The sequence below is a fragment of the Pygocentrus nattereri genome, chromosome 27 (genome assembly GCF_015220715.1).
Source record: "Pygocentrus nattereri isolate fPygNat1 chromosome 27, fPygNat1.pri, whole genome shotgun sequence".
NCBI classification, from domain to species: Eukaryota; Metazoa; Chordata; class Actinopteri; order Characiformes; family Serrasalmidae; genus Pygocentrus; species Pygocentrus nattereri.
Genome location: NC_051237.1, coordinates 7,493,745 through 7,506,850, shown reverse-complemented (window position 1 = coordinate 7,506,850; position 13,106 = coordinate 7,493,745). Strand labels below are relative to the sequence as shown.

Sequence of the window (13,106 nt, the reverse complement as noted above, 5' to 3'; positions counted from 1 at the left end):
TCATGCCTGGTAACTCTAAGATGGAGGTAAGAGGCACTTTGACATTTTCAGTAAATCTCTATATGTATCTGAGAATGAGAGAAAGGCTGAAGCACGTATAATTATGATTGTCATGATGGAATATAGGGCCTTTGTTATGAGAACAAATACTGAATCAAGCAGAGGAAAGCTTCCTCTACTGATTGCCTCAAACCTCTTTATTCAGTTTGATTTTGAGGTGGCAGACTAGGAATAATTGTTTGCAACTGTTCCAGTTGTAAACATGGCAGAATTAAAGCAAATTCATGCTTAATGGGCTGTTAAAGCGTTTGGGGCTCTTCCAAACTGTCTGGGCTGAAAAAACACACAAAATAAAAGAAGAAAAAAATTATTGGGTTTAACGACACTGAATATACACAGATAATTACATCTACCAGAACCCCATTTTCACCTGTTCACTTGCATTCCTGTATTCACGCCAAACCCCAATAAAAGCCGGAATGAATTCAGTCATGGCCAGGCTGGACACAATAATCCCTGTACTGATTATTCATGAGTTAAGAATGCGAAAATAGAGGCAAAACAAGGACCTTTTATATAGTGGAGCTGAACATTTGTAATGGAGTCTCTCCAGAGATTGCATGCTTAATATTCCCCCGATAACAAATATATGAGTATAACTACTAAGGCCCAACTGACTTTGTGGTACCGTGGGGGCTAAAAATAATATCAGCCAATATATTTTTACATTAATATTTTTCATATAAATGAATGTTATACTGTAATAGTTTTTGTTAATCACTGCTTTTATGGACTGATATGACTATCGATTCTCAATTAACTAACTGACTAACAACTAACTGCATATAAAAACACATTATGTTTGTCATTTAAATTGAATATTTATAGGCAGCTTCACTGGATGAATTTCCAGAGGCAGGAATCACAAGATAAGCAGATGGGCAAAATGCAGGCAAATGAACAAAAACCAACAAGATCACTACCAGAACCAAACTGACACAACAAGCAGATACAGATTTCAGATACAGGGTCATAGGATCTACCCATTTGGTTTGTGTTACTTCAAAAAATTGGCTCCTCAATGTAAGTGGGAGAGCCAGCTCAAAGAGCCAACTTATTCATGATTGTCACAACACTATTAAGTAGCATGTGTCTTGTACAGAGCTGCAAAGTGGCATAACTGTTCTGTCAGCAGGAGATTGTGACTTTGAATCCCTGATGTCTCAGCAAGCACCAAATGTCTGCAACTGTCTTGGGACTTGGGACTCATTGGCATCATTCATCATGTGGAATGAGCACTGAATGTCCAATTGGCTACCAGAATCACCCACATCACAATCTCCAACAGCAAAAAGTACTAAAAGTACTAAACTAACCAGTAATTCAAGTCAAAGCTGATAAGGCCGGCTGATCAGTAAGACACTTTGTACTTCCTGAGCAGGATATGAAAATGTTGGGTCTGGAATGTTGGGAAAAAAACTTGTATCAAACAGCCACACACTCTTTACTGTTGGTCTAAGCTCTTAAGAACATTCAGTTCAGACCAGATGCCCAAAAAAGTCATTGTGTTAAGTGAGAAAGGACATGTACTTCTTTGGCCCTTATCTCTGAATTGGTAAAAGTGGAATGAGTCCGACTCAGTTAGTTACCAAAACCACATGCATCAAGATCTTCAAAACAACTAACAATGAATGAGACAGTATATTCAAGGCAAGCCTGACGAGACAGAAGCTTCAAACCTTGTGAGCAGAATGTGAACATGTCTGGTCTGGAATGTTGTATCAAACAGCCACTCTCTGCTTAATATTAGTGTAGGCTCTGCACAAGAACATTCAGTCCAGGCCTGACCTCTAAAAAAGCCACCATTGTGCTGAGTGAGAATGGCTGGCTCTAAAAACCTGAGCCTCTGCAGGGTGGGCAGCTCCACGCTGTTATGAGTGAAAACAAGCAGTAGTGAAGGAGAGCCTCCAGACTGGGCAGAGAGAGGCACTGTTGCCTGGCCAGAGAGTGTTTGTGCTGCTGTTTCCCAGATTTGTTTAAAGGGTGTTGTTAAGTAAACGGGCGTAAAACACTGCCCAGGCGGTGGGAAGAGTGATGTAGAGGTAGCACCAGTGATCCGTGAGCTAACTACCAACCCCGAAGATATTATGTCATTGTGGCGGTGGGAGAGGGGGGTAGAGAGAAAAATGTGTGACTATTTGTGTGCCTGACACTCGTTCTTTTCCCATAAAGTGACTCATCAATGTCAACAACCTGTAAGAAATGGTGGCAGTATAAAAAGGCCCCTTGTTTAACTGCTTGAAGCACCACATTGTGCTGTGCTCCATTTGTGCCGATGGCCTGATAGCACCTCTGTAAGGGAAAGGAGGGGAAAAGGGAGCACTTTAGTCCAGAATCCAGAGGACTGCACACTGGAGCGTCCTCAAGGGAACGAGTGGGTTGGGTAGAGCACTGCCCATCAGGCACGCACATTCCCTGTGGTCTGTTTTAAGCGGTAGGCTCCGCTTGGCTGCTGCGCTTCTGTGAAGATTTACTCACTCCTGTGTCCTGACAGAGCTGTGGCAGCCAACTGTAACCAAAGTGAGGAAGGGGAGAGGGCTGAGAGTGGAAAAAGTGGAGAGTTAGGAGACAGAGAGAATGCCAAAAAACAGTGGCGACAGAAACCAGATATGGTTAAAACTTTGTAATTTTCACTGCACCGTGCTTGCCATGAGCATGTTGGTTTGAAAACATGTCTTTTACCAGTGAAAGGGAGTAAAGAGAAGTGCATGCTGGAAAATAAGCACTAAAGCTGATGCTATGCAAAACCCAGCTCTGGTTCTGGAGTGTTGGAGTCCAGCACATGCGATTCAGCTCATTGGTTAATTAGCAGGTTTAGTAGTTGTGCTTAAGTAGGGAAATCTCCAAACTGTGTTGGACACCAGGCAGGAGCAGAGATAGACTTCACAAGTCTGTTCAACGGACTGTGGGCAGAGACATGAAAGCCATTTTGTTTGATCTTAGACTTGAATATCTTTCACAATTTAGGGAAAAAAGGTTGGAGGACTGCGTTCTTCCACCCCCTTGCATTTCTTTAAAGTTCACTCTTTGATATAGAGGTTTTTTCCCCTTCCGAGTACATTCCTGCTGGGCTTAGACAATAGCTCTGTGGGATGGCAGACCAGGTGCATGGGTTATGGTGAAACTGAGCACCTTGGCCCAACATAGTGTGTACAGAATTCTAGGCCTTGGTAGACTCTTAAAGGGGAATTTCACCCATTTTTTCCAAAATGTCTGCATAGAAGTAAACAGTCATTTGGAGTAGATTGATGTGAAATAGCACTTTCAAAAGAAACTTACAAACTCACATTTATTCATTTGTGGAAAACAATGTGGAAAACATTTGTCTCCAATGAAGATATAGTCATTTAATTTATTATCAAAAATAACCAGTGAACTTACATAGTTCTTCTGCGTTTTTTTAAGTATTAAATTATGGCAAATCGGAAAAAGAAAAGTTTTCTTTGGAGACTATTTTGCTTTACAATGCCTTGCATGTATCTCTCTGCCAAGAATTAATATTTAAAAACACAGTTTAGGCCAAAACTTTATCTCAGAACTATTGTAAAACAATGCCTCAGGCATCAGGCACTGTATCGGTAACCACTTTGTGTAATAACTTTCTGTGAGGTATATTTTAGATGTATTATATGCTTCGAATGTCTGGTTTCTATCATTATATGAACAATACTGACTCAGTAGAATAGAGCAACTACTCTGAATGGCTTTACTTACATCTTAAAGGAATGTTTGAGTGAAATTTACACACCTGTCCTCTTACTACAGTTGTAATTGATTTGCCTCTTGAGTTAAGAACAGGAGCTGTGAATGTTACATTGCTAACAAGCACATTAACACATTAACAAACAACTTTTAAAACCTTTCAAACCATGCCTAGCTCTTCATTAAAGTTGTGAAGACTTGTTGGTGTGTTTACAGAAATGATTTAGGCTATTTGGGTTTAGGATATTGAGTTCTGTCATTTGTTGGGAATACTAACATTGTAGCTCCAGTAAAATTTGGACACTACACATGTCTTGACCAATCAACTACATCTGGGCTAAAATTGAATAAAATTGAATAAAAAAAATGTTTGTCAAACTATTCCTTTAATAATTTCAGAAATTTGGAAAAATTGCTGGGATTCCCCATAAATGTATTTATTTAATCAAGTAGACTTTTTAAAGAAAACTGATTTGCTCATAAAGGCTCTGTAGCTATCAACAGCTGCACCACTTGCAAATATGTGACAAATTTCTGTAAGAAAGTCCTTCTTTGGAAACATTCTTGAGGGCCCCTGCAAGTTTTATGAGCTTATACTGGTTAGAAGAATGTAACCTGTAACATCTTGCAAGCTGAGGAGAAGTTCGTCTTTCTCATACTGCAAGGCCTGGACTCAACCTTTACGGCCACTTTATCACTATGCAGATAGCAGATCAAACATCACTCAGACAACAGCATCAGACCATCACACATCTGTACATCACAATGGACACATTTCTTATCACAAGATGATCTTGGACATGTGACCAACTAAAGACCACTTCCACTTGTAGCTCACTCTGGAGACTCTTGAGCTAGTTAGGATTCTGCCTGACCATGTGTCAGGCAGAATCCTTATCAACTCAAAAAAGATCCTCCACGAACAGCATGATGATAGCTGGCACTTACTGACTTCAAATAAGACTAAGCTCAAAATGACTTCTAGTTATCAAGGCATAAAAGGCAACTTTTCTTTGTTAAATTTAAGGACAATCTGAAATCTGTTACATGTTCTCCAGATGGTGTTTTGCTGTTTTGCTTTCAGATTAATGGCTTAATAGACACATCCTTAGCACTTGCGGTCTCAGCCACAGTTTTATACCCCATAAAATAGTCTGGGTTCCTACACTCTCTCAAAGCACAGCTCCATTTGGTTTTTACCTCACTGCATGCAGGAATGTTAATACACGAGCCCATAAATGGACCACTTTTACTCAACAGTGACACCAATTACCCAATCAAAAACTAATCAGGCCCCCTTTAAACATCAGGAAGCAATCTGTTTTTTACAGTTTGACTCCTCTCTCATTCAAACATGCTGTTATATTCCTAACTTACTTCCTTTTACCCTAATCAAAAGATGATACAGAATGCTCTTATCAACAAGGAATATTTGCATCATCATGTAAAAGTCAGAAATCCTTTTTAGCAAAAAAATGTAGATTTGAATGAAAATTACACATAATATTAACCGCTAAATATGATATTGATTTTTGTAGCATTGACATGGTTGTTAAGAGTCCAATTTTCTCTGTATGTTTTAAACATTTATCCAGTTTTGAAAATTTCTTACAAATATCTCAGAGAAATTAATAACTTAGCTTAATAGCTTAATGGCTATTTTGACTGAAAATGAAATAAATGAAGGCTGGTTTCTGACTTTTGCACAATATGTGTATAAGTAAGATAACATATATAGTATATGTGTGTGGTCTTTTTAACTTTATTTCATGAGCGGTCAGTCTTTTAAACATATTTGCAGTAGGCTGTTTTCCATTCATCCAGGACGTCCTATATTTTGTTTAATGATGTCTTGTGATGTGATCTCTTGTTGCGATGTCTGTTGTTGATTAGTTGATTTTATGATTTCTCAACGTTAGTTTTATGATGAATTATCTTGATTAACTGAATTTCCTGTTTTTGTCAATAACATTGTCTTTCATAACTGCCAGATGGGCTGAAGGCAGTGTGGACAATAAGGTGGTTCTCTATTCTATTCTATTCTATTCTATTCTATTCTATTCTATTCTATTCTATTCTATTCTATTCTATTTTCTGACCTAGTTGGATTTTTTTGGACAGTCCAGACTAATAACTATTTCAACTTGTACTCTTGCACAACTACATTTGATAAGTGTGCAGATAAAATGCCAAAGCCACGTTTCCACCCAAACAACAACTCCAGCCAAAGCGAATGTCTCACAGAAGGGATGAGAGAAGGCTGTTTTGCTGTGCCAAGTACAGACAGACTGCCCTGAAATGAGTGGGCCAATCATTATTAATGAGATTATGATCACTATTGCTTACTTCAAAAAGACCTAGGAGGACTTTATATCAGTACACAAACTAGCAGCTCTAATGCTGGCTTAATGATTTCCGTGCCATGGTATGTTTTCTTCCTAAATGGCATGACCCTGTTTGACTGCCCCCCTTCCTCCCCACCACCACCATCATGTTTGAAGACCCATCCAAACATGAGTTAGAAGACTGCTCGATTGGAACCAAGTGGCCCCATGTTTCTCCATCATTAATCCAGGATCACACACACCAGCATGCTGCAGACTGTAGACCCAGACAGCTAGAGGGGGAGAGGGAGCAAGCGAGGCCAGCATCAGGCCCAAACACATGGAACGGCTGGACAAATACTTTCCTGACCTGAATAAGATTTGCCTTGATGTGCGAAATCAGCACAAAGCCCTCTCAATGCCAATTCTGGTAAACAGGTTTTTAAAGACTAATGTGGATATTTCAAATGCATTGCAGCAAAGCCTGTTAAAAGATATCTGCTGGTAAATATCTCTCTGTGCAGTAATAAGTAAATCCTCATGGTCTTTTGGGGCTGGGGGATGAGAGGCTCAGTTCTGCTAGAGCAATTATCTTGTTCCCTAAACCTGCCATTTAATGGAAATGCCTGGCCCATGCCAAACTACGCGCCTGTCTCTTGGTATGAGCTTTCCTACGGACTTCTCTTTCACTCACTCTCCCCCCTTTTTCATTTTTCATGGGAGAGTTTGTCTCACAAGGTTGCCTTGTAAGGGCTGGCCATTAGCTTCACAGTTGCAACAAAAAGGGAACTCCATTGAAATTCCCTTCACATTTTTTCCCTTTCTCATTCTCTTTCCAATGACAGCCTCTGTCTCACTCCATCCATTCTTTCATAGACCTGTTTCAGGGTCACCCTCATGTTCACATTAGCAGCAAGGAATATGGTTTTGAGAGTCGGGCCGTTGTCAACACTTCATGAAGTTTTACTTTAATTTTGAATATCAGTGTTGAGCTATTAATTCAGTGCTTTTCAATGGTGTCATCATTTTAGATCACTGAAATAATGCTTAATTTGAATTGAAAGCACTACCCACATGGTATAATAAAACAATCTACATATGATGCTTTACAGACCTGTGATACAGTCCAGTGCTAGTCTACTGTGCTACTGAGATCTCTGATAGGTTATTTGTTATTTGACAGCCACATTCCTTCTACAGACAGCACACTGGAGGTCTCTGGCTATGCTTCAAGCCCGAAGGGGAATGAAAGAGCAAAGCATTTGACTTTGAGCTGCAGCCACGTTAAACAGACAAGCGATTGTTCTCTAATTTAGCAGCACAACTTCAGAACAACTACTGATATGGATTGAAAAATGAAGGCGAACGATGCCACACACAATCACACACTGTGTTTTCCCTAAACCAGAGAATTGAGAAATGCTGGAATTCCACAGACTGTTGCCAAATTGCTAAAAACACACAAGAAAACCAACAAAAAAGCCAAAACCTGAAGGCACACACACCCACACCCTCATTTTTTGGCTATCAAGACACATAACAATACACAAAATCCTTTTGTGAATAGAATGGGCTTAAAGTGGGAAGAAGACTAATTTGAAGCTCCACTGCATCAAAAAATGATTACTTTGAGTTCAAGGTAATGCCATGGCCTGCAAATGAGCCCTTAATGACACAAAGTAAAGTACATGCAAATTACCCAAACAGGCCTCTTCTTATCCCAACTATTCATCAGATGCTGACCAAGCACTGTGTTTTTTGTCTAAAGCTTCTCTTTAGTATGGTTTGGAAGGGAAAGTGTTTACTTAGGTTTGGGGAATGGGGACTAAAATCAATGGACTTTAGTATTTTGACAAAGAACTTCCCCCATTCCAGCCACAGAGGAAAAATAGCTATGGGAAAACCACTCCTTGACATTGAATATGGTACAGCTCATTTGTACATGCAGAAGGGAAAAAGTATAAATCAAATCAAACTACATCTGACAAATTACCAAATTGCCAATTTCTAGCAAGCATTATGGCAGAGAAGTATATTTTACATCAAAAGGTAAAGGCCTAACATTTAAAAGTCAATATTGTAAAATCAGGGTCCTATTACTGTAAGTGAGTAATCAATTTCAAGTCTAGTGCCCATTTCATTCCTATACATAGCTGCCTAATAGCCATCTTTCCCCTGAAATAATTAGTGGACCACACACACTAACCCCTTAAATTCTCAGGAGCGAAAACAGTTGGTGCTGTCAAAAGTTAAGCTAAAGATTAAACTCGAATATGCTAAAGTTTGCACATGTGCAGTGTACATACGACTGATTATGCATAAAAAGTTGACACCTTTGCAGCAGTACGGTCACTATGCTATGTTTAGCTAGAATGGAAACTTTTTTAGATAGTCATTCATGGCACATTAAGGTACTTGTTTCGAAGTAGCACAGGAAAATGATATACAATTTTAAGGTGTTTATATTGAGTGCATAGAGTCTGTGCACCTTTGGTGACACCAAGTTGCCAGTTTATAAGGTACCCTCTACTTTGCTGCACTCCTTTTTTCCTGGTACACCCTGATTTATATACTGATTAGTTTGTGAGGTTAAACATGCAGGTGTAACTAGTAGTGTGGAATGAACTTTTGTGTAGGGGCACTGACAGGTCCAAGCTTCCCTTCCTACATGAACATTCCTAACCTGGCACAATAGTAGTGGTAGTAGTAGGTGTCAGTTTGCATGGTTTTGTATGTAGTTACTGAATAATACTTAGGTGCTCATAGCTCCTGTTACAGACATGATAATGATAAAAAAAGACCTTTAGTAGCTCCCATGTTAAGATGTTTGAGAAAAGCCAGCAGAATGGTCATGTAGTAGGAATTCTCACTTTTCCCTTGCCCCCACTTTTTACGGCTTCTCTAGGGGGCGGTAGACTACGAGTGCCATTTTAATCCCTGCTGGTCGTTTTTACTGGACAAGACAGAGATTCTTTGGCACTCAAGTCTAGTTCTGTTGGTCTTTGCAAACTGGGCATGTATCCATAGACACCCTGGAGCTCAGCATACCACTGCGACTCAGACCATGGAGACATAATATATCAAAGAAAACCAAGGAGCTGTCTGTACAGCTGCTAATCCAGGGGGCACTAAGATGCTCGAGTGACACCTTACTGGGAGCGATGGTTCAGTTTAAACTTCTAACAACAAGAAGATCAGCAGGAAATCTGAAGTATTGTTATTGCAGGTTGGCATAACTGCAACTGTTTAAAACTTCACTTTGAGAATATGCAATGTAGTCTTTCCCAGTAACACAGTATTTACCCACAGCTGCCTCAAATTGTACAGTCTGATATGTCATGTCTTCAAAACAGTACCAAAAAATCAGTGTGCAATCAATGTTCCTACATTGTGATCAGTGATTTAGCTGCATTCATTAGCAGTTAGCCTGATTAAAGGTCATAAAGGGTCACTGTACCTTTGAAGCCAAGAAAATAAGCTTAAAATAAGAAAATAAAGTATAAAAAGCCAGTGTTATCATGATAAAATATTTGAAAAAGGACATGAAGCACAGTTCAGTCTGCACTGTGTGACATGAAGCACTAACATAATATAGGACTGTCTTCATAACAATGAGAAAATAATGCAAAAATAATAGCCATGGAATGTTCAGCTGTACATTGCTGTTATTTAGTTTGGATGCAGATTTAAGGCCATGAATCAAATTGATTAACCCCCATTTGGAAACACTGGCTTGGTCTAGACAAGACTTCTGGATGCAGACTTATTGTCTCTGCTGAAGTGAAACATTAAAAAAAAAAAAAACTATATGTCCCACGAGGTCCACCATGACTTACATTAATGTTCCCTTTAGAAAGGCCTGCACTTCCATACATTTTCAGAATGGTAGGAGCATGAACCTTTCACACCTAAACCCGCACTAAATCCCGCAACAACGTTCAACACCCGTACAAAAACTGGCAAGAACGAGACTGAAAGAACAGACAAGAAAACAAACATTGTCTGACTCTGGCATTTTCTTTGCTTTTCCAGAATCTCTCGCAGTCTCTCTCATGCTGTCTCTTTTGCTGAGTCCTAGGCTGCCTAATAAGGAGTCTGTGGTTTTTATTGGAATGACTTAAATAGTCCTTAAAATGATGTTTCAATGTGAGAGCGCCTATGTGGGGCAGTATGGTGTGTGTCTGCATGTGTTAGGATAAGTGAAGGAGAATGAGAGAGGAAGAGAGAGAGGGGGAATGAGTCTGTGGGCACCGTGGCTCCACATTTCCTTACAGTCTCACCCCCTCAAATTCTCATGTAAAGCTCTAAGCTATTCTAAGGCTCCTGGCTAATCAGGGGCGGCTCATCCATTTAAGCAAATTGAGCACCGCTTAATAAAAACGTCATGAAAAAAATCAAAACAAATTTATTTTGGAATTGTAATTCATTATAATATAGTCTCTGTCTTTCCTTGTATTTGGCAGGACTAAATAAAGTGATTTCTCCACTGCCTGTATAGTTTTTGTTTTTTGAGACGGTTCTCATTACCAATAAAAAATATATTAAGTACTCCAGCATCGTGCTTAGATGGAACATCTAGTTGGCTGTATAACTTGCTTCTAGTGGTATGTTTGAAGACTTCACTTGAATATTTGACACCTTAAGACTTTTCTCTTATAAGACGCTGCTGAAAACAGTGCTTTGTTTTGTTAATTACTAATTTTTTTAAATTACAACATTTTTACTAAAATTGGTCAACCTGTGGTCTAACCACTTGTTAACCGCAAAGCCCACACTTATGCCAAGTAATACAACTACACTAAGAGTAACAATCAGCAACTACAACAAGTACAACAGTCCCTTTTTAAACTGGGATTGTGGCACCCTCCAAAAGCCAGTTTTATGGTCACATCCCTTACGCTCCTCACAGCAGCATGCACCTCAAGGGTCAGCCCTCCTGGCAACTCATGAAGCCTGAACAAAGTTTCTTCTTCTTTCTCCAATGCCACTGAATCTTCAGCCATCAATGGTGCAGCTTGTGTGCACTGCCCATGGCCCTTGGGGATCCATCAATTGGTGCTGTATGATTAAGATTAAGATTAAGAGATACTTTTTTGATCCCACAAACGGGGAAATTCCACCTCCGCATTTAACCCATCCGTGAAGTGAAACACCACATACACACACTAGTGAACACACACACTAGGGGGCAGTGAGCACACTTGCCCGGAGCGGTGGGCAGCCCAATCCATGGCGCCCGGGGAGCAGTTGGGGGTTAGGTGTCTTGCTCAAGGACACCTCAGTCATGGACTGTTGGCACTGGGGATCGAACCAGCAACCTTCCGGTCACAGGGCCGGGTCCCTAACCTCCAGCCCACGACTGCCCAATGCTCTCCAGCATCGGAGTCTTCACCTGTGAAAAGCCGTAGTGCCCTTGACCTAACCAACCAGCTTTGATGCTGCATGTTCAGCACTTACAGGCCACACTGCCAGGGAGCCCTGACTCTGCTTTGGCTCTGTAATGACTGACCCCAACTAGCTTGACTTGTCCCCAAGCCCAAGCCCAGCTCCATCTTGTCTCCAAGCCCAGCATTACCTTCCTGAGGTTGAGCATTCGCCACAAGAAAATCCAAACTCAATGAGCACGCACTGTGTAAAGACACAATCTAGAACTCGTGCACTCGGCTCAGGCCCCCCACAATGACCAGGAGCTGCCTGCTTCCAGTTGACTTTGCCACCAGTGACAGACTTGAGTTGGATGGTTGCTTCCTAGTTATCAGAAGTGCTGCTTGCAGTGTGAGAGACCAGTCGTGGGCTGGAAGTTAGGGAACCGGCCCTGTGATCGGAAGGTTGCTGGTTCGATCCCTTTGGCTGACAGTCCATGACTGGTCCCTCACCCTGCAAGCACCCCAAATTGCTCCCCGGGCGCTGTGGATAGGGCTGCCCACTGCTCCGGGCACTGCCCCCTAGTGTGTGTGTTCACTAGTGTGCATATATGTGGGTGTTTCACTGCACAGATGGGTTAAATGCAGAGTTCTAATTTCACAGTGTGCAAACACAGTGACAAATGGTTGTTAATTCTTCTTCTTCCAGGACATGGAAGCAATGAGCCAGTGTCTATGAGGGCAGTAAGTTTTTTCCCATCTGTACTGCACTTGACCCAAAGTATGCGTCAATCTTTCTGACTGGCTTCCGGTCCAGTTTGTGGCATTGTCTTGTGTGGTGTCCTCTGTTGTTTACCATGGCATTTGCCCTTCAAGGATGAGTTCTGCCTTGTCTGCCTTGGCTCCTTTTCATGGCCACATCTCCTAAACTCCTCATGGCAGTGTGACCTGTAGCATGTTGCAGCATTAGCTGCTGTTTAGCACATGCCACAATATGTTGCAGCATTAGACATATAAAACTCGAAATTTGGAAACATGGAATAAAGGAAAAACAAAAACAAAGAAATCCAAATTTCTATACTGCCTTATAAATTTTGCTAAATTACTTGTAATAATCAATGCTTCAGCCAGTTGATCACAGCTTGGTTTAGAGGTATATGAACAACTTTATGAAGGAACAATAGAGCACCTGTTCCTCCACCAACGTCCCGTCCTCTGTACAACCACATAGGGAAAATGCAGCTTGCAAATGAGCAGTACTAGTCTTCTTTATCCTCTCACAGACAAACAGACTGAAAGCAATTACAGAAACATTCCAGGCATTCACAGAAGAGCAAGGAAGGGGCAGGGAAAGACAGAGATGGGTGGAATGAATAAGGGCTGGGGTGTATCTGAGGTGACTGGCAATGCACATGGTGAAGGCACACCACCCTTCCACCTACCCTGCCGTAACTGGGTGGGACTTTATTTCCCACCAAGAGATTGTCCTGGCTCAAGCCCCAACATCCTGTGACAAAAATCAGGTATCTGCTCAGTGTCTGGGTCTAGTTGAACTCATTCAAACCACCCGTTCTCAAATTCCTGCATGTGTGTGACTAAGAATGAATGTTCCTGCGACTCATTTTGCATCTGTGACTGCGTGCATGAGTGTGTTATT

At 41.0% G+C, this 13,106-nt stretch overlaps 1 protein-coding gene across 1 annotated transcript in view; it reads right to left on the bottom strand.

Annotated features, from left to right (window-relative positions):
* col8a2 (collagen, type VIII, alpha 2) overlaps window positions 1–13,106 on the bottom strand; it is a 55,207-nt gene that overhangs the window by 27,303 nt on the left and 14,798 nt on the right. The window lies entirely within an intron of this gene.